The 20,569-nt window shown below is 37.4% G+C and overlaps 2 protein-coding genes across 7 annotated transcripts in view; one reads left to right on the top strand and one right to left on the bottom strand.

Annotated features, from left to right (window-relative positions):
* The window catches only part of CMSS1 (cms1 ribosomal small subunit homolog), a 254,951-nt gene that overhangs the window by 26,441 nt on the left and 207,941 nt on the right, over positions 1 to 20,569 (top strand). The window lies entirely within an intron of this gene.
* The window catches only part of FILIP1L (filamin A interacting protein 1 like), a 219,524-nt gene that overhangs the window by 30,707 nt on the left and 168,248 nt on the right, over positions 1 to 20,569 (bottom strand). The window contains exon 1 of one of the 6 annotated variants that reach the window (XM_062619560.1): positions 9,558 to 9,716. The exons of the other annotated variants lie outside the window; for them this stretch is intronic. The gene's annotated coding sequence lies outside the window, so the exon portion shown is untranslated. Of the gene's footprint in view, positions 1 to 9,557; positions 9,717 to 20,569 lie in introns of those variants that run through there. 6 annotated transcript variants of the gene reach the window in all.

Genomic DNA, 20,569 nt, shown 5'->3' with positions numbered 1-20,569 from the left:
TTGGACAAGGCCTGGGCTGACATGTGTGAGGCCCTGCCCATGGGAGGGGCTTGGAACTAGATGATTTTGAGGTCCTTTCCAACCCCAATCTTTCTATGATTCTCTATTCTTTCCATATCTAGATGTTCTTGGAAATTAAGTGTCAATGAAGTGATTGCATTTGACAGGTTGATACTTGATACTGCATGGTAACATATGAAATTGATGGGAGAGATCCTGTGTCTTTATGAACCTGAGTTTTGTTTTAAATGTATATTTAAAGCATTTGTGTTAGAACATTATTGCTTGATCAGTTACTGAGATGTTTTAAAAATCACCAGTGTTATAAAACACTCAGTACTATGGAGATAAACAGGACGGTGATTTTCCACTAATCCCCTCACACAATGGGCAGGTGATGTGTTTGTATTGTCTGTTTGGAGTGTCAATGTCAGTAATTGCTACCATTGTAGTCTGTTGCTAGCTTGTAGCAACTGAAAAATTGTAGTAGGGTTTAACTGAGCTCTTGAAAACTATCTTTTAGATGGTTTCCCCTCCATTCCCCATGGGAAGATTAGGCACAAACAAGGGAGTGCAGCTTGCCCAAGTTCTGGAAGGTTCTGGTCAGGCTGCCAGTAGCAGTGAATATCCCAGTCGCGTGTGTGTAGTTTGTGCGAGGCAAATATTACTTAGTTATTACTGCCATGCTGTTTACTGTTGGTGGAAGCGTAATACTTGGAGAGCTGAGTTTTTGTCTTAGCTATTTAATCTGCATCCTTCAAGTAAGTGAGGAGTTTGCAGAAGTTCTGATTCCCTGAATGAGTTAGTTGCTTCAACTCCATGTATGTTTGTAACCCACAAGTCATTTTTTACACTTTTCAGTTTAAAGATGCTTCAGATTAAGAAAACAATCTAAGTTTTCTGTGAGCAATTTCAATAAATAGATAAATACTGTCTATATTTTGACTGTGGGTTTGGTTTTTTTTTTTTCTGTATATAACATCATAGTGTGTAGGTTCAAGGTGGACCTCTTTTATGGATACTTATTTTGGAGGTCATTTGGGAAAATAGGTGTTTTTCTGGTGTCTGTTTCACCTGGGGCAGTGCTTGTGCTGCTATCTTGACCAGAGCTGGCATAATTGTGCAAGGATCCAATTCATACAACCTTTTTTAAACTTCAATTAGTTAATATTTTTGGTATGACAGCAAATCCACTAAGCCAACAATAACACCTCATGTTACCCAGAGGGGACTGGTTAGTCGTAAATGTCATTTTCCCATAACATTTGCAGGAACTGGATGTTCTCTAAAACGATCTTAACACACATTTTATATACAAATAAATCTCTGCAGCCACATTTTTATCTATGGGCAGAATAGGCACTGCGCCTATCTCTTACACTAACCATGGCCTTATTTGTATATTATTAGTCATCTGCAGTGGTAGAATTTAGAACTTTCCATACTGCCATACATACTTCCTCTGTTGAACTGAAGGCATCCTCATTGCTGCCACTCCTGGATATAAGCTGCTCACTTATACAGTGGCCACTTGTTTTTTAGACAGGTGGAGGTTGGCTGCAGACTTAGTATGTTCTTAATATGCTCAATGCATGTGACAAGAATCTATGTGTGGAAATTGTGATTAGAGCCACATAGATTAAACACTGAAAGTTGAATAAAAGTATTTTAGTACTGAATGGGGCTGTCTGGGAAGGCCATGAGTTTGCCATCATTTGGAAGAATGCGGCTAGTTAAAAACAATTAGACAAACATTCCTCAGGATTGATGTAGGTGGTGTCACTCCTGTGCAGGAGGATAAATTCCATGACTTCTTGAGGGTCCTGTTCATACCCATAAAATCTTAACTATATACATAGATCTTAAGACAAAAGTGAGCTCCTTTTCTGGTGTTCTTACTTCCTGAAGTAGCTTTGTGAATAATAAACTCTGAGTGTCTGAAGACTGGGCCTAAGTGGCACCCCATTCCTTTTTTAGGCAGAAAACGTGAACCTTAATTGTTACTGCAAATTTAGCTTAAAATACTTAATTTTTCCTTGATGCAGGGTTTCTTGAAGTAATGTAGTTGAGGATTTCCAAATAGGCAAGAGACCTCAATAAGTTTTGCCTTTACAGTTGCAACCTTTTCTAGTAGCCAAGACTAGGAGCGTAAGAGCAGTAATAACACATAATGTCAAACAGAGATTTCACTTTGAAGCTAAATATGCATCTTTTTCCTGGAGACCTGATAATGTGAGGGTGTCCATTTTCTCTAAGGTGGAGTTGTCCTGCACTTATTCTTGGAGGACACAGGTGAAAAAGGTTGTAGTAATGCATTGCAGCATGGTTAACTAGGTAAAGATGGCTTTGAAGCTACAAGTGATGCAGAATGCTGCTAGCTTCCTGTTTTGCAGTATATGACCTTCAGAAATTGTATAAAACCTATTTCCGATAGATTACAAATTGCTTCTGCGTACAGTTCTAGGTACTGAAGCTTTGTAGTTCCAGGGACCTTGCTAGTTGAGAGATAATTCACTTTCTTGTTACAAGTCCTAATAAAATCCTTTTAAATGTCCTTCTTGTATGTCTCCTATATCTGAATGTGTTGGGATTTGAGATATGGGATGTTTGAAAGTTGGATTTTCTGTTCTCTTGGTAGGACCTAAGGCCACGCTGGCGTGGGAGGTCTTGGTGAATCTCATAAAAGTGCAAAGTCAACGCATGATTTGTGTAAAGCACATTAATCCTTGGCATCGGCGTTCTTCCTTGGGATTTAAGTTTACATGTTCAACATAAGTTCTAGAAACTGATCTTCAGAGAGCACCAACACATTGGTTTAGACTACAGGATAGGAAGATCCAGTGGAGAGCTAAGAATGATAGTCTGAGAAATTTTTTAATGGTTATAGTTCTAACCAATGTCTACTTCATAATTTAATTTACATATTTACATAGCATTTTAAGTACCCACTTCACCTATGATGTATTATTTAACTAAAGAACATCTTTTACTCAGATGTGTCAATTATGATGTGTTAAAGTAAGATTTTTCTGTTCTTCTGAAGCCTTGGTAGTTCACTGCATTAAAGATCAAATGCCCTGCTTAAGCATAAAAGAAAATTGGGTCCTTTAGTCGTATGTCCACTAAATGTGCCAGTAAGAGTTTGTGTCTAGAATGAGCTACTTGCGTGTGAGTTCAGCAGCTGTTGCTTGTTTTGGAAAATAAATGTCTCAGGAAAACCCCTGAATTGTTACCATTCAAAAAAATGGATTTAACTAGTTCTTGCTATTCTGTGACCAATGGTTTCTTAAAAGCTTTTTAAAATTGGTCTGAACAGTCTTCCTAAAGCCAAGACAAATACTTATTTTTCCATCTTTAGTTGTTTTCCAGTTTACTTGCTCTGCCTTTCAAAAACTGTCATAGAGAGTTAGGAAAGAGGAGCATCATATTTATGTATGCTTCCCCTGCCCCTTCATATGAAGACTTTTAGACTCCAAGTGTTCCCTGTTCTTCAAACAACTGTTAATTCAGTCAAAAGTTTTCTGCCTTGTTACAGTACCCCAAATTGATTTATAACTCAGTATTGTTATGTGACTGAAGGCCATCTGACTACATGCCCTATTTGATCTCTTTTCCTGCCTCTTGGCTGATGGTCTGTGATGTTTAGGTTACATTTTTCTATTTTCAGATGTCACTGAAAACGAAGGAGCTGTAGCATGCCTCATGTAGAGTATGTTTCTGATGTAATACATTTTAGCTTTTATCATTAATTTATAATGTGATTTCAAATGCTGAAAATAAAAGACACAATTATCCCTAGACAGAGCTTGCTAGTTTGTTTGGTTAACTGCATTAGCCTAGATACATGAGAAGGTAATTTGCAGGTTATAAAATGTTACCTTGTCGAATTACGATTCCCCCCACCCAGTTAATCCTGATTGGAGAATTTTCCTACGTTCAAAGATGGCATCTAGAGCTTTAGGCAGAGGATGGGAACAAAGCAAGGGCAAGCAGGCACTTTCCAAAGCGGCTGCTCCTTCATATACCATTGTTACTTTTTCATCCCTCCTCCTTTTAGAGTGTTAGCAAAATATGTAAACTTAAAAGATTCTTGTCAGCTGTTGTCTGCTGCTTTCCCAAAAGGGAATCAATGTATGCAACTCCAAGCACAAGCCTCCAGGGGTTGGTGTCATCCCTGCATTCCTCTTATAGGCAGTCTATTTTATCTAGCTTGAATTAACTTATATTGAAGCTGTGCTTGCTGACTTTGCTTCAGAGGCTTTTTATCTCCCTGCTCTGCTTACACGTATGCAAGCAAATGTACATACCCATATATGTATATTAGATATGTTTCTAGAAACGTGTTTTAGGAGAAGTCTTAAACCTGCCAAGGTTCATGGTGGCCTTTTCATTGAAGCCAATTCAGTATTTAATTTAGGAATGACATGGTCTGCTAGTGAAAAGACTTTTTATATGAAAGAGTATACTGTACTCCTTAGCAAGTGAAGAGAATGTTTCAGCTTTGATCATTAACAGGTGTAATTTTTTTTCCCCCACCTACCTACATCCAGCTTACTATGTTCAGCACTGGATTTCAGATGTTTTGGTCATGGGTTGGCTGCCCCAAAGGTGGAGGAGTTACAGCCTGAGGTTCAATTTAAAAAAACGCAATTAGACTCATAATTAATTCACTTGCCTTTTTTCTATGTAGGGATCTGAAACAGAATGGCTCTGCTGAGGCTGAGAATGTGCTTGGCTGGTGGGAATGTTTTGAAGTTGAAAACAAAACCAACTGTGGCATTTATTAGGTGGCTTCTGAAACATCTCTGTAGCCAAGTAGAATACAGTCCTGCCTGCGGTAAGCCAAGTAATGGTGATAAATTTTCCTGATTTTTGCAATTTGACTTAGTGACTGAAAGTTATGTACATTTTACCAGAATATTGATTAAATCCATAAAAATTTGATGGAATTCAGTGAGTTTATACTTTCTCAAACATGGTTTTGTCCATGTGCTAAAATCCAATATGCAATTAAAATGTGAGTTTTGTAAGTGTATTACTTTCCGTTTTTAAACAGCCAACCTTGTGTGTATTTTTCATGGTAGTTGCAATGTGCTGCTTCATTTCAGCTTTAAATACTTTTCTCTTTCTCTTACACTCTTATTGCAGTAGTTGCAATGCAAACACTAGGTAAGTCTTTTGTCTCCAATAAAAAAAAAGCTAAGTTTTAAATCCACTCTCTGTAATGAATTTGAAAGAAATTGCTTTGAATATTAGATTTAAGGCATATCTTTTAAGAACTTGAACCCATCATTTCTTTAAAGTGTGATTGCCGTATTCCTTCCCAACCTTTTGGAAACCTATATAGGGCAATAAAATCTGGTTGATGAGTTTTTTTATTTACCTGAAATGTATGCAAGATGAATGTTTTTCTTGTCAGAAGTATTTTGTTTTTTCCATCCACATTTTCAGTTATGTTCGTGGGAGCTTTGTGTACCCTATCTGTACAACTGTGAAAGTTTGTTGAAGCTTGAGCATGAGCAGTTAGGTGGTTTTGGGCTTTGGTTGCTCAGCTTCTATGAGCATGCAATCTGAAGCAAGGCTCAAGTTCTGCTTATTTACCTCAGTAGCCAGTCTCTGGTGGTCGTCCATAGGTCCCCTGCCCCGCTCGAGGCTGAAGTCAAGCAGTTAGGTTATGTCATCATGGTATGCATGATGAGCTGTAGGTATGTGCATTTATCAACTTGAATGACCAAGGTTATAGGACTTTGAGTTTGTGTTGAAATGTTGTCTAGCAAGGTTGGCTTGAACTTTCACACCCGAGCTTTCAATTTTGTTATTAAAGGAGGGTTATACAATGATGTTGCTGGGTGTTTGCTCAGCTAGCATTCATTTATTGCGTGAACATCCACCTCTTTACTGTCACCTCAGTTCTGTTGTTCTGGTGTGGAGGCAGTGCATTGGGAGGGGCTGATTTTACTGTTTAACTGCAAGCTACAGACTACCACAGAAAACATTCAAATATATTTTCCCTGAATTTGTGAACACTGGAGGAAAGTGAGCTGTGAATGCCTGAGTGTGCTCCATGGGTCCATCAGCCTGAGTGCTGTTACTGACCTTCCAGAAACAACACATGGACATGCAATCAAAGTGATTTCTCTCTCACTGATAGAAAACACAGGAAACCTCAAAATCAGCATAACATACTGAGAGGTGTTAAGACTTAACATGTTCATTACTTCCCTTAAATCAAAAGACTGGGCACTATATTTAGAATTTTTCATCAATGCCTCTTATATCTTGGAGCTACGTAATAGAGTTTAGTGAATGTCTGAACTAACCAAGCTTTCACCCACTTCAAAAAAGCTCAACATGAACCTCAAGGATGCCATGGCAGAACCATTCAATATAAGAAACACAAACCTAAGCAATTGAAAATGATTTATTTTTATTGGTAAGGCATAGTTTCTAAGTTCAAATCAACTTGATGGCAGACTAAAGTATTAAGGGAAAATATTAATGAGTCAGAACTAAAATTTAATAGGATGCTTTTTAAAAATAGGTCTTCCTACACTGTAAGCTCCTTAGAATTCTCTGACTTAAGATATTTTTATTGCTTCTTTAATGAACTGTATTAAGGTAATACCACACCCAGAATTTGTGAGAAGCTGTTTGCGGGAGAGGTCTAGAGGAGCAATGGCTGCTCCCTTGCCCATGCTGACCTATACCTGGTAAAGAATTTTTCCTGATGAAATGTACCAGCCTTTTAAGAACTGCCACAGAGGGAAAACTGGGATGTAAAACAGGCTGAATTTTTTATCCTGTGACAATGGCAAGCATGGTAATTCATCACAGTATTAGGTAAATACTACTTGATTTTATTAGTATTGACAGGGAAGATTAATTGTGAGTTATATCCCTTGTTCTTCTGGATCAAATATCTAAAAATTCTGCTGTCAGCAGTACATGATGTTTGTCAGTAGAGGGAAGGGAAATGGCGGGGAAGGAACAGTCAGTGCAGTTTGATAGGAAGTTGACTTTCATTTCTGGAGGATATACTTGCTCTTAAAAACGCTCTCTCTTTACATTGGATGTTGTTAAAAATTACTAAAAAAAGAAATACAAGTGAAGAAATACAGTTGTTGAAGACTGAATTATGTGATAATTCTTTTCCTTTGCTGCCTCCTTTTACTGTTAGGTGATTCAAGGTAATGTTTTAATTGCTTGAAATTAGAGACTCTCAATACGTATTAAGAAATCTGATAAAAGAGTGTAATACTGGGGTGGGATGGTGTGGTGGTATACAACAATAATGAGACATTATAATTCAGTTTAATTATTGTGGACTTCTTTTACCGGTTAGTATAAATGAGAGGAAAATAGGTTCTCTAGGTATTAAGTGAAGAATATTTTCCCTTTTGATCTAAGAAAGACGAACTGTGGCAAATAGAGTTCTTACGGCTTTTGATAGATGTTATGTTTCATATTAGGCTAGCAGCATTCACAGCACAGATGGTACTGTGGAAATTGCTAAAGCAGTAGTTAATGATAAATGTTACCCTCCTCTGGATTTAGAGGAGCTGAAATAGTTTCTTACCTACATGTAGGCTTTTTTTCATTTTCTAGTTATTGCCTATATCAAGTGTTGATGTTTATTGCATGTGTTGCATTTGTATGATTTTTTTATCATATTGTAGTCCTTTGACTTCAGCTAATCCTTTCTACTCAGACACATTCTTTAAAGTATGTTACTTTAGTTCATAACCTATGTTTTCATAATGTAGTTAACTTACACTTTGCAACTTGACTATTTATTAGGCATTAAATCCACTGGATATAGGATAGGTAGAAACCAAAGTAATCATTTATCAGTGAAGAGATCTAAGTATGCTAGGACATAGATTGCAAGTCTTCAGATATGACAGAAGAGTGAGCAAAAGATGTAGTAAGGAACTTAGGATACTGATCTGAGATTTTGGTTTTCTACAGTAAACTTAAATTTGTTCTGGTTGCTAGGATTCTTTTCATTCTCTATATAATATTCTGTGCCCTCTTCCCTGGTTTTGTAGCTAGGCAGACTCAAGGCATCAACAGGGGTGTAAGCTTTGCTTGCAACAGCAGTGATTATCTTGGAAACATGGATGTGACCTTTACCTAAATGCCAAGGTTAATAATACAGAAATACCTGAATGATCTTTGAAATTAAATGTGTCTCTCTATATATATTTACATTTTTAGAAGTATGTGGAAAATAACTACGTAATATTTTCTTGGTTTTTTTTAAAAAAAGTAATGAAAATATTCACACATGATATTTTGACTGAGTCTCTGAATCCATATATGTTTGCTAGTACAGCAGTGCATATGATTGTATCAGCTTTGATTTTTTCTAAATATATACCTGAACAAGGATTTTGCGGGATTTAAAACATCAAATGAAGGAAGACAAAAACTCTTTCTGGTGTCCTAACATTTAATGCTGATTTAATTTTGCATTAAGGAAAATGAAAACCTACGACAAAACCATGGTTTACTTTTAAGAATAATTTTTTAAAGGTCTTAAGGAGTCTCTCTAACATTTTCAGTTGCACATTAAGACTGGAGAAGAGTGCTTAGTAATTTGAATTTGTAAGTAGGACAGTACAATTGACTTAATTGCAGTTGTTCCTATAAATGGGGATTTGACAGGTTTTGGTCCTTAATCAGCAGAGAGGACAGTGTAATTTTGTGTACTACACAGATGTGAATTATAAGCACACTAAGGTCTAATCTTTCAAGTTGCCTAGTGCCTCATCGAAACTCTTTTCTCTGTATTGCAGTAACTGCAATACTGTTCAGCAACTTGTAAAATAAGCCTCAAGGAGAGCAGTGGGTTTTCTGATTTTGAAAGCCTCATCATTTGTTTGACAAGGTTTTAAAGTTTTTTTTTTCCCTCAAAATCTGACAGTTCTGTCCTCTTGTGATTTGACACTTGCACACAAGATACAGAAGAGGGAAGCAGTGTGTGGGAGCTGAAGTTTGTTAGTAATCAAACTAGTTGTTTCTTTCAGACATAGCATAATCTTATTGCAGAGTAATGTTTGTGCAATTTATACATCCCTCTGTAGTCAAAGTTGTTCTTAAGTATAATAAATGCTTAGAGGCATCTGTGCATACATGTCTGCTAATATATAGCATATGCATATAAATGCAGCATAAAAAAAGGCAGTAGCTCTACCTAATATATTACAATACTGTTGGACTCTTTCCACAGCTTTAAATGCAGTCATGATTTTATCCAGCCATTGGGAAAGTGTGTGTAATTCATAACTACGTCTTCCTTTAACACTAATTCCTTATCCTTTGGCTCCGTAGGAATTGTTTAAAATGCAGCTTTACCGATTGAAATAGTCATCCTACTTCCAAGTAACCAGATATCTTCTAGATCTCCCGGTGCTGTTTTGGGGGTATTTCATTCTTTATCAGTCCTCACCCCTTTTTTCGGAAGTGACTTTTTAGAAGAAGAAGTATCTCGATACGAAAAAGCAAGAAGCGTCAGTGCTTGCCAGAAGAAGTTTGCTTCCCACCCTCTCCCTTACCTTGCACTCCTGGACTATAGAAATCCTGGGTCAGCTATTGCTCCATGGTGCGAACGAGGCGTTGAGCTGTAGCATCAGAGCTGTGAGCATTCCAGCAGTCCCACTAAACAATGAGAGATAGGCTCTTTGCGTGCCCCAAGCCTATGGAGCATTACGTCATTGCCTAGCCATATAAGGCGCTCCGTGTTGTGCAGACTCGTCGGGTATGACTGGTGTACTTCAGTGATAGCCAGAACTTAAAAAGCTCATTAATGTGTTCTGGCTCCAGCTGACGCTCGGGGCTGTGTGAAATATTCGTCTACTAGTTCATGGCCAAGAAGAACGTGTGGAAGGTTTGGGTTAGGGCAGCTCCTTTTATTGATAATGAGGTTGTTAGAAGTTGTTAGGCTGATTAGTTATCATGTTTTCCACTTAGTCTCACAGCCTAGAATTTGAGAAGGGAAAAATTAAATTCCAGGTCATCTCCTGTAATTAGCTGTTCTAAGGGAGGTTTTTTCTGACTTTTTTTATTTTATATGACAAAAGCTGTGAATTTAGCTGTGCTCCTCTGAGGGTGATATGAACTTTGAGCCTTCTTTTTTTTTTCCTTTCTGTAAAGAGCTGGGGTCCTCAGAGGGTAGTATTTTATTTCCTGATGATGTAACTACAAAACAATTCTCTTAAGTGATGATGGGAAGGCCAGATGAAATCTGATTTTTTTTTTTTTCTCTTCAGTGTTTTTCCAACAAAACCCTTTCCTTTTTGTATGTTTGTGCTTCAGCTAACACAATTAAGCAGTCCCACCAACTATTTTTAGTAAGAAGGTCTTAAATAAATGAGTCTTTTGTTTTAATATTTAGAAAAGAGGCAGGAAGCCAAAATAGGACTTAGATTGAAGAGCTGAAAATCTATCTCTTGTATTCCCTGTCCTTCGGTGTACACCCTCAATAAACATTGAGAACACAAAGAAGAAATACTTGAAATAGGCACAGAACTTGTTGAAATCCCACTAAGGGTTAAATTAATGAGACAATTGAAAGGCATTCTACACTGTTTTGTGCAGCTCTGTTAAAGTAGGTGCATCCACATTTCATTTATTTGCAGCATTTGAATTTTAGTCTTCAGGTAAACTTTGGTGTGGCTTAAGCTGTCCTAGTGCTTCCTTTTTGTGTGTGTTAGTATACTTGAATATAATTCTAACATAAGCCAGTTTATTTGGGGGATGTTGTCTGTAGATATGAAGATAAATTACGATTAAAATGTTTGCTTTTCATTGAAAAGACAGACTCTCTTAGATTCCTTGCACATATTTACCTTGAATGGAGCCTGAAAAAAATACTTAGTTTTTAGTTGGAAAATTTCAGCCAGCCCTTTGCACTGTGGTTGGGTAAAGACTTACTCAGAAGTGTGCTACTTGTGTGTACACATGATCCCACTTGTAAGTTTCTGAGGCAGTTCAGATTTGTATGCTTGATTACAAAACTTCCAGATCTCTTTAGTAGTGCAGTACCTGTATCTTGACCCTTCCAACATGGTTTCAGAAATAATTATATGAATATACCAATGGATAGACCGGTATAATATTTTATTTCCTGTGTTTTGGGGAACTAACATTTTGTATAGTTTTTCTCAAAAGCATTATGCAAGTGTAGATTATTTGAATTATGTAAAAACTCATCGAGGTGATCTTGGTAAAAGCAACATTAAGTTGACTTCATCCTCAGCTACAAACTCACCCTTTCTGCTGGACTCTGTTTTAGAAGAAAGGACAACTGGAGGTGCAAAGATACTGTCTTAGAGTAGGCTGTGGAGGATGCTGTATCCAGTTAAGATTTGAAGGGGGGGGGGGGAGTCAGGTAAGTAGATCTGTGGAATGTATGTGGGAATTAAATGTGCATGCATTTCTTTTTACGTGTTTGTACAAGCATACAAATGCTTACAGTGAATACAGTGAAAACTGCTGTTTTTGTATTTTAGTTGGTTCCCTTTGCAATTGTGGGGTATTTTATTTCATCTTCCCCTTCACCTGCGCAGAACCTGTCTCTCTAGTCTGTCTCAATATGAAAATCTGCAGTTTTGTCCACCCACATTGAAACAGTTGTTGTAGACCATAAACAGCTTTGAAAGGGAGGACTTCTCAAGAGCTGGTAATCAAAAATCCATCCTTACAGCCCAGTTCTGCTGAGGAACGCAGCTGAGGTAGTGGTAGCAATAAGTTTATTGGCAGTCTGGGGGCAGGCTAGAGCTGGGAATAGGGAATGCAAGTCCTCCAGTTTGTAAGTCTGTGTTTGTATCTGGGGATGACCAAAGCATGAACTTCTAGTTTCTTAATTAATTCTCCTTTGCGATACAAAAATACACATCTGTGACCTTCTGCAAAACAGCTTTATCAAAGAGCATCAGCTAAGTGTGTAATGGCCTGACTTCCTTCTCTTGTATTATAACAACTTAGTAAAAGTACAACTTAAAAAAAGTACTATTCCAAGCTCTGTTGAAGAACTATATAATTGAAATTCCGGGTTTTGGGTTACTATAGCATGAAAAGTATATTTATATCTGAGGCAACACATAGTGTTGCTGAGAAGCCTTCTTTTACTGCTTGATTACAGTGCCTTCCAGTATCTGTAGGTGGAATCCTGGCACTGGTAACCTGCTCTAAAGAAAAAAAAAAAAAAAAAGCCTTTGGGCAAGAACATATGCCTGTCTTATTCTCCATTGCTCCCTAAAATCAGCTCAGTTTCCTTAGTTACTAGACATACTTGTTCAGCATTGGTGTATTTGCAAGTATTGTGACAGCTGAAGAAACTTTGGATCATTTGGTGCATCCCTGACAAAGCAGGGCTGCTTCCTGCAGCCTGCTTGTGGTGGCTTTCATCTAGTCACTGCTTATCACTACCTATTGTTAGTTGTGCCCACATTCTCTCAGGATTTTACTTTGAAAAAAAACAGAAGCTAGAAAGATGGAAGATTGTAGCAGGCAGGGAAAAGAAGGGCAAATAAGCTAAAAGACTTTGAGGCTGTTGTTTTTAGACTTTATCTTAAACTCTCTGAATTCCTCCCTTTACTTCCATTGTTAAACTACTTCTCTTTTTTTCCCCATGGCAATTCATAGCAGCAAGTGTCCTTAAACCCATAACCTGTCTATTGCAGAATTTGACCCCTTCCTTTAGCCATTTTGTATCTAAGATAAATAAAGGAAATTAGAACTTGGGCCTCAGTTCAACAAAGCACTTAAATCATAGTCTTGTGTATTTTTGTTGAAAAAGGAAAGGACTTCAGCATAAGCCTGATTTTAATGATATATTAAAATGCTTGGCTGAATCAGGCTCTTGGTCACATCTCAGGCTTTTCAGATTCTCTGTGGGGTCTGAATTGTTAGGTTACTTTGATATCCTGAAAATAGACATCTATAGAAGTACAAATACTGTCAAAGCTTTTATTAGCAGTTTACATTACTTAAAACCATTTGCTTTTTTGGAGGTGGTCTGCTAAATCTTTGCAAGTAATACTGGGGAACTGAAACGTGCAAGATTGACAAGTTGAATTTTAATGACTTGCCTAATTGGGATCTGATGTTTTATGTTTTAATAACTCATGTGACTTCAAGGATTTTTTTTTTTTTCCACTCTATGCTCAGCCTTGTCTCTGAAATCTGTGGGAGTTTTGACATTAACTCAGTGGAAGAAGGCTCACTCTTAGATTATTTTCTTGGATTGATAGCATCCTGAAAAAAAATCTGTCCAATTTGACTTTCTTATTTCTAGCATTGTGATTGGCTATCTCTTAGATTTCATTAGTAAAGAGTACTTTAGTGTTTTATATCCTTATGCATAGATTAATTTCTGAATATTACAAAGAGAAATATAGAGGTTATTATGGCTAAGTGACAGTCTGAAATGCACTGACAACTGATAAATTCCATGTGGAAGGCAAGGGAGAGAAGCAGTGAAAATTCTAAAGATAACGTTCTTTAGATTCATGTGTCTTTTACTATGTACCATGGACGGAAAGAGATTCATATCTTCATTACTGTGTGTTTTTAATTTTTTTGGCAGCCGGAAGAATTATTTTCCCAAACTCTCCTATTGTTTGTAGATTCCATTATTCTCCTTTTTTTTGCAAATACAAATAAAACTCCTAGCTAAATATTAGGTATAATTAGATCCCTTTTTGTCGGGCACCGCCTTAAGAAGTTGATGACTCCATCTTTTAACTATTAATGACTTCTCTCCTAAGGAGAACTGGCAAGCGCTCCCTATTTCCTCATGAGATGGCTTCCTCTTGTATATTTGACCAAGATAATTTTTTAAGAAAAGATATTTTTTTTTTTTTGCACAGCACAACTGTGCACAATATTGTATTTTATTAAGCAGTTTGGGCTTGGAGGTTTGTTTTGCTTGTGGTGTACAGCACTGAGAATTTATTACTCCTTGCCTCCCCAGTATGCCTATTTGGGCTATTTCTGGAAGCATGACAGCCATTTCAGTATTAATGCAGTAGCACAAGTGAGTTGTAATCATAATGAAGACACTTGTGGTGAGGTACTTCAGAAGACACAAAGTTCCATGTCTGTGAACATGCTTGGAAGTAGAACACATTTTAAATGTTGGTCTTTAGTCATTATCGCTCAGAAAAAATATTCAACACTGTGTAATTAGTTGCCTACTTTTCTTCATTCATCTCCTTTGAAATTCAGTCACAGCAGGGTTCTTGTAGAACTTCAGGGAAATGGTGTTGACAGAAACATTTTGAGCTTCAAGTCTCACTCCACATGAATTCCTGTCTCAGATCTTCTGTATGTGTTAACCTAAGCTGTGAATTCAGTCATTTTGTTCAAAGTGATCAGACCTCTTTCTGAGTAGTTTAGTTCTTGTTTGAATAATCACCACACAGGTTTGAGTGAAGTTGACTCAACTTCTTGCATAGACATGTATTGAACCTGGTGTCAGTGGAGGATGTTTCTTTCAAAGCTTTGATGCAGATGGAGGTGAAGAAGTAGATCAAGTTACTGCAAGTTCCTTTGGTTCCTCTGTATCACTGACCCTCTTTTTCTTTCACATCTGTTGTTTCTTCAGTTGTTGCTGGGTGATGCTGTTCTACCAGTGCCTTGGAGTGTGAAGTCCAGCACACAGAAGGGATTTAGCTTTCAGTGTGTTTCTTAGAGGTTAAAAGTTTTGCAGAAGTTACTTGAGGCTGTGGTCTTTTTTGAAAGCACAAGCTTGTGAGGCACACATTTAGGTGACTGTGGACTTGAATGCAGCTTAGAAACTGTAAGAAGATTAGCTGGAGACGTTGACATTATACATAGAGGATTATGAAGCTGTCATACTTCTTTTCCTTTTTAGTGGTTTTTAGAGAGAATCCAGCATAAAAAAAGTATTGCAGGTCTTATGTTTCATTGTTATAATTCTCTTGAGTAGGCTTCTCTTGCCTCCTACAGATTAACCCAGTGAAAATATAGCTGTTAAAGAGCTTATCTGAAAGGCAGTAAGGTTGTAGAAGAATGACTGTGGATGCTAAGGAAGGCAAACTTTGCAAGAAGAGGAAGTATTTTTGTTGGGCTTCCAGCAATAGGTGAGTAAAACACAAACATGCTCTAGGGCCCGTTTGCAGTTCTTTGGGTTTCTGGATGCTGGCACTTCCGTTATGAAGCCTGTCTATTAAAAGACATTTTTTCTGCCTTGATAAATCATGTCCCCCTCTCTCTCCCCCTTCCTCCTTCCCTTCCCTCCCCCCACCTCTAGGATTCCTGGCAAAAATACATTTTGAAAGGTTTTCCTTATTCTCTGTAATTTCAGTAGCTATATGCTAGTCCCTGTTTAAAGCACAGTACTTGAAATTAATGGTGATTTTGATACTTGTTAAAGGAATCTGAATTGAAATAATTCAGAGGCGAATATATCCTATACAGGCTGTTTTAGACTGTGGGTTCCTAGGGGTGTAGTGTAACTTGTAGAAATTGATCCCTTTGGGATTCAGAATTGCTGAGCTATCTGATAGATTCATAGTTTGGAAATTTGACTGAGTTGTGTGGTTCAACTCTCTAGTCTGGAAAAGTATTTACAAAATTTCATGATCTCCTAGTGTGTAGTCACATGTAGCTCTTTGTGCTAGTCTTGCCCATAGCAGGTACTGTTCAAGAATTCTCTTGGTCTTGGGGAAATGTATTTAGCAGACTCAGACACTCCATAGCTCCAGAGTCTGCAACAAAAAAAAATTCACAAAACCCTTGAGTGAGGAAGGGGAACAAATACAAAAGGGTATTAATCTGGCTTTTTTTTGTGGCAGCCTGCCTGAGACATGTCAGCATTAAGAACCGTTGCCTTAAACTCAGCACTACTAAATCTGTGTCATTATCTGGGAACACTTTTATTGATCTCATGTCTCTGAATGTTATGTCAACAGAACGGACTATTACTAAGAAAGTCTTTCAGAAGATGAATGCTTGAATAAGGTGCAGGTTGCTTCATGCTTGAAAATTCTACTCAAGCACAAAGTGGTGATTTAAGGAAATTCTCTTCCAGCACCTAGAGAAAAGACAAATTCCTTTTTTATACCTAAAAGTCTTATGCTCTTTAAACAGTCTTCCCTGCAACCTGCCTCAGTGCTCTATGGTCTGCTTGATTTTGTGTTTTTTTTGTTTTTTTTTCAGTTGTTGGATACTGTATTTTTGATCTGTTTTCTTCAGTTACCTCTTTTTAGTTGTAAGGATAAAGTTTCTGTGCCTTTCAGTGTTGCTTCCCTGTGGTAACTTAGTTTAGAGAATTCTGGCAGAGCATCATTTCTGGCTTCTCTTTGCTGTGGCTAGTAAACTCAGAAGCTCATAATACAAAGATTAATATTACTTAGATAAATTAGATAAAAGATAGTTACAGTCCATACAAAAGTGTGTATGTTAAGTGTGTGATGATGAACTGTGTAAAATTGATTAAATGTAGGCATGTATTAGATTCTTTCCTGTAGTGATGCAATTTCTTATAAGAGAAATCTTGAGGTAAAGTGGCTTCTTCCACTATGAAAACCTATGGTGGATTTGTTAATTGTTAATAATTTAACTTGTAAGCAGGCTGTTTTATTACTCAGGAAAAAAATTAAGCCGATTTCTTAAATGGGCATGTGATTTCAGGTTGTTCTCTTGTGTATCTTTGTAATTTAGCATTTTTTTTCCTGTCAAGGGTAGTACAACAAAATGTCATAGACCTTTGTACTCTTAGGTGATGCTATAGAACAAAGATTTAAGTATGGTAAATTTGTAAAAAATGTTTGGGTTGCTCCCCATGTGTCTTCCCTCTCCCCTCCACAGTAAATACATAACTGTATGTATAAGTTGATATTTGTGCATAACTCTGGCCAGTAACAACGGCAGAGGGAGAAAAGCAATTCTAGTTCCTGCAGTATGGTACTTATGACAGTACTTGCAACCTTTTGTGGAAGGTGACACTACTATTTACTTTAACTTTTAAAGTGATACATAGAGAAGTGTATGTATTCCATGTATGATAAAGAGAGGCCTAGGACTAGAAATCGCAAAAGAATAATTATTTTCTGAACCCCTAACATATGTTTTGTCGGTTAAGTTAAGACACAGTTGTGCATGACCTCTTAGAATGTGGTTCAGGTTGGCTTTTAGTACTCTAAGGTGTCTGTGTTTTGGGACACATGATTTTTTAGGGTTTTTTTTTTTGTTTTGTGCTTTGCATTTTTGTTAACCTTATTTTTCTGATTTTATTTGCTTGTATTTCAGAATCCCTGTGGTAGATGAGCAAAGGCTATTCTCACATAAAACAAACCAGTCTGCTTTCCTATTGCTGCTGAGTAGAGGAGTATGCATGGATCCAACTCTACTAAAATAGGAGTTACTTTGCTAGAAGCCTATGGTGTGTCCAGAGTGACATAACGTTATGCAGGGCTTGACAAGAATAAACATTTTATTTGGGAGTTACAAAATGCCTTTGACCTTGGGGCTTGGGAATGTCAGTGGAGCCTTGGAGCCTTAACTTGTCAGCTATCCATGTATATCTGCATCAGTTCAAGTCATGCCCAAAAGATGTTGCTATGTATAGTTTGCTCAGTGGCCAGTGTGATGGGTGGCTAGCATTCTTGGAGCAGTTCTGATGGGGAGTAGATACCCCTGTAGCAGAAACACTCATGGCTCAGAAGCTTGTACAAACCCTTATCAGTGGCTTCGCTCAGGAGAGAGGGCCAGAGTGGGTTTGAATTCTGAAATTCCTCAGACCTTTTGGGAACTGCTCTGTATAATTTGTATATGTGAATGCACACAAAGGAGTTGTGGATACTTCTGAAGCTCTTACGGACAATGGTTCCAATGAGTTTTGATTTCTTCCAGCTAGTTGTTCTTTAGAAGTGACTGTGGGCTGTTTGTGGTACCTTGGCTTTAAATGCCGTACCTGTATGTGTTCCACATGTATTGATATCAGAAAATTGGGGTTGTTTACCAAACTTTGACTCATTAATTTTGCTTCAGTATTGCAGAATATGCTTTCTTGGAAGCATCTTCTCTATTTTAGGTATTTCTCAAAAGCAGGAAAGTGGCCTATTTTTGGCAGTGAATTCCTACAGGCTTCAGGAAATAACATTAGTATCTTAAGTAATTCAAAAGGAAGATGGGAAATCATGTTTGTGGATCCTTTTGCAAGTATAATAACTTGTTTCTTTTCATAACTGCAGGGGAACAGGGAGACCAAATCAATCACCCTGTGCAGTTATGTTTTGGTTTATTTGTTTATTTTTTAAATTTTATTACTTTAACTACTTCACTAGACATTAACAAGCCTTTTCTGTTCTTTTGCTATTCTGTGCTCATCTCTGATTTTTAAGTGCATCTTGGAGCCAGAAGCAGTGAAAGAGGCTAACTTTTGTCAGGTGATGTTCCCATTTGCCGTTGTCATGTTAAAGGAAGAAAATCCATGACAGAATTATTGGAAGGTGGAGGGAGGACTGCGTGAAGATACCAATGTCTGATGAAGTGGCTGGGAAGGAATGATTAAAAGGCATTTTTAGCATTTGTACTGGAATACAGGGAGGCTTATGGTTGCACTTTTTTCCCCTGGGGAGGTAAATGGGAAAGGGAGATGGTCCGGAATCAGGAAGTAGCCCACACAGAGTCTTAAATGCATGCTTTTTACTTTGCATTAATCTGAGTTTAGAAAGGAAAATGTCAGTGTCTTGCATTTCTGCATGGACTTATCTTAGGAATCTTTTATTTCAAATAGGGCCAGTTTATTGCTGTCAATTGCATGACATTGAGGATAATGAAAAGGGTCACCTCTTTCACAATAGAAAAGAACGTTCACTTTGCTCTCCATTAGAGCTTTGGGCTTGATTTGTTCGTCTGTCTTAATTCTTCTGACCCTGACATTGTTTTGTCTTTCTCACTATTCATAGTAACCTCATCAGCAGTTTGAGTTGATAATAGAATTTTATTATTATATTGTGTGATTCTTCCAGTGAATATTTGAATATTTTACTTTCAGTAACCTTTTTTTCTCTTTTAAAAAACACTTCTTCATTGACCTCTGAGATAAAAAAGCTGCTTTATATAAAGCTGCATAAGGGGACAGTCTTTTAAAAACTGTATGCGTATGTGTGCATGGTCTTATGACAGGCATAGGCTGTCACTGTTTCTACACTGATGAACAATGAACCTGCTGGGTGTGTGTTCACTTGCAACATTTGAATGTCAATCTCAAGTTAAACACCTTCATAACACTTAAGCTATAGGTGCATTGACATGAGTTGGATTTCACATATAACTTTTAAGAATTGCACAAATCTGGCGTGTGTTCTTTTGACAGCTGCCTTTTGGGCATATGCATTGATTAAAGTTATCCAGAAAATATTTTTCATCTTCTTACTCATAAATACAAGTTGGGAGAGGATTTTTTGTTTTTTTTTTGAGAATGTGTTAACTTTAAATGAGGGTGAAGAGGGTGAAGTCGGTTCTGGGTTTTTTTTTTTTTTTTTGTGTGACTAGTTCTGAAGAAGATTGGTTCTGGTTTTGGCTTTAGAAAGTTTGTAAGAGCTGCAGAGCAAACAAGAAAGGGAGACACAGCTCTCCAGCAACTGAATGGTTCAGACTGAAATGTACTTAGGATTTTGAATTGTGTGGTTCACAGTGCACATGCTCAGATGTTTTGTTACTTACAGAGTAGCATTACATCATCTTACTTGCAAAGTCACTATGCTATAGTTGTCTTTACATCCAAAAGAGACCTCAAGTGGGATATCATCCGCATTACATAATCAGAGGAAAGTCTTTATTGGTTGATTGCACCCTTAGGGTGGGATGCTAAATGGCAGTCGCATATGGAAGATGTAATTGTGCAAAATTAACCATTTCCTAACCATTCTATCAACAACTATGAAGTGAAATAATAGACGGGGGATGGGATTTGCTTGGGGAGGGTGTAGCTGAAGAAAGTAAGATTGTAAATTCGTTAAGGGTTTACCTTCTTTCTGTAAATGTACTTAATTGAATTGGAACAAACAAAAAGAGTACCTTTTAGACCAGAAGATGTATTTCAGTAAAAAGAATGACTGAAGACAAGGCCAAGGATTTTGCTTCTCAGTTCCCATTTTGCCTGCTTCTAGACTAAGGTATGAGTCATCAATGTTGAGTTTGGTTTTGAGATATATTTGCTGAAGAGTGGGAACCTTTTGGTGACTTTTTTGTTCATGTACCTCTCCCGATGTGTATTCAGCAATAATAAATTTGATTTGGTCATTTCACAGAATCCCCCAGTTCTCCAGTTCAGTTCCAGGTAGTCAGTGCTCCCTTAAATTCTTGAAATTAGATACTGATTTTGAAAGTGTTGGCCTCACTATAGTCATCTTGATACTTCAAGGACAGCTGGGGTCTAAGTGAGTGTAATACTGAAGATCCTCAAGTAGGAAGGCAGGCATGTACTTCAAAGACTTATTTAAAACTCCGTTGTATTTTTATCCATTTGCAGTAGACAGTGTAGTTCTTAGACTGTCTTTTTTTTTTTTTTGGGTCATTCATCCACAGAACA

Source organism: Pezoporus occidentalis, unplaced genomic scaffold, assembly GCF_034315485.1.
Source record: "Pezoporus occidentalis ecotype Australia unplaced genomic scaffold, CSIRO_AGI_Poc_V1 ctg211, whole genome shotgun sequence".
Lineage (NCBI taxonomy): Eukaryota > Metazoa > Chordata > Aves > Psittaciformes > Psittacidae > Pezoporus > Pezoporus occidentalis.
The sequence above is the reverse complement of the archived record's forward strand: the minus strand, read 5'-3'. Positions and strand labels throughout refer to the sequence as shown.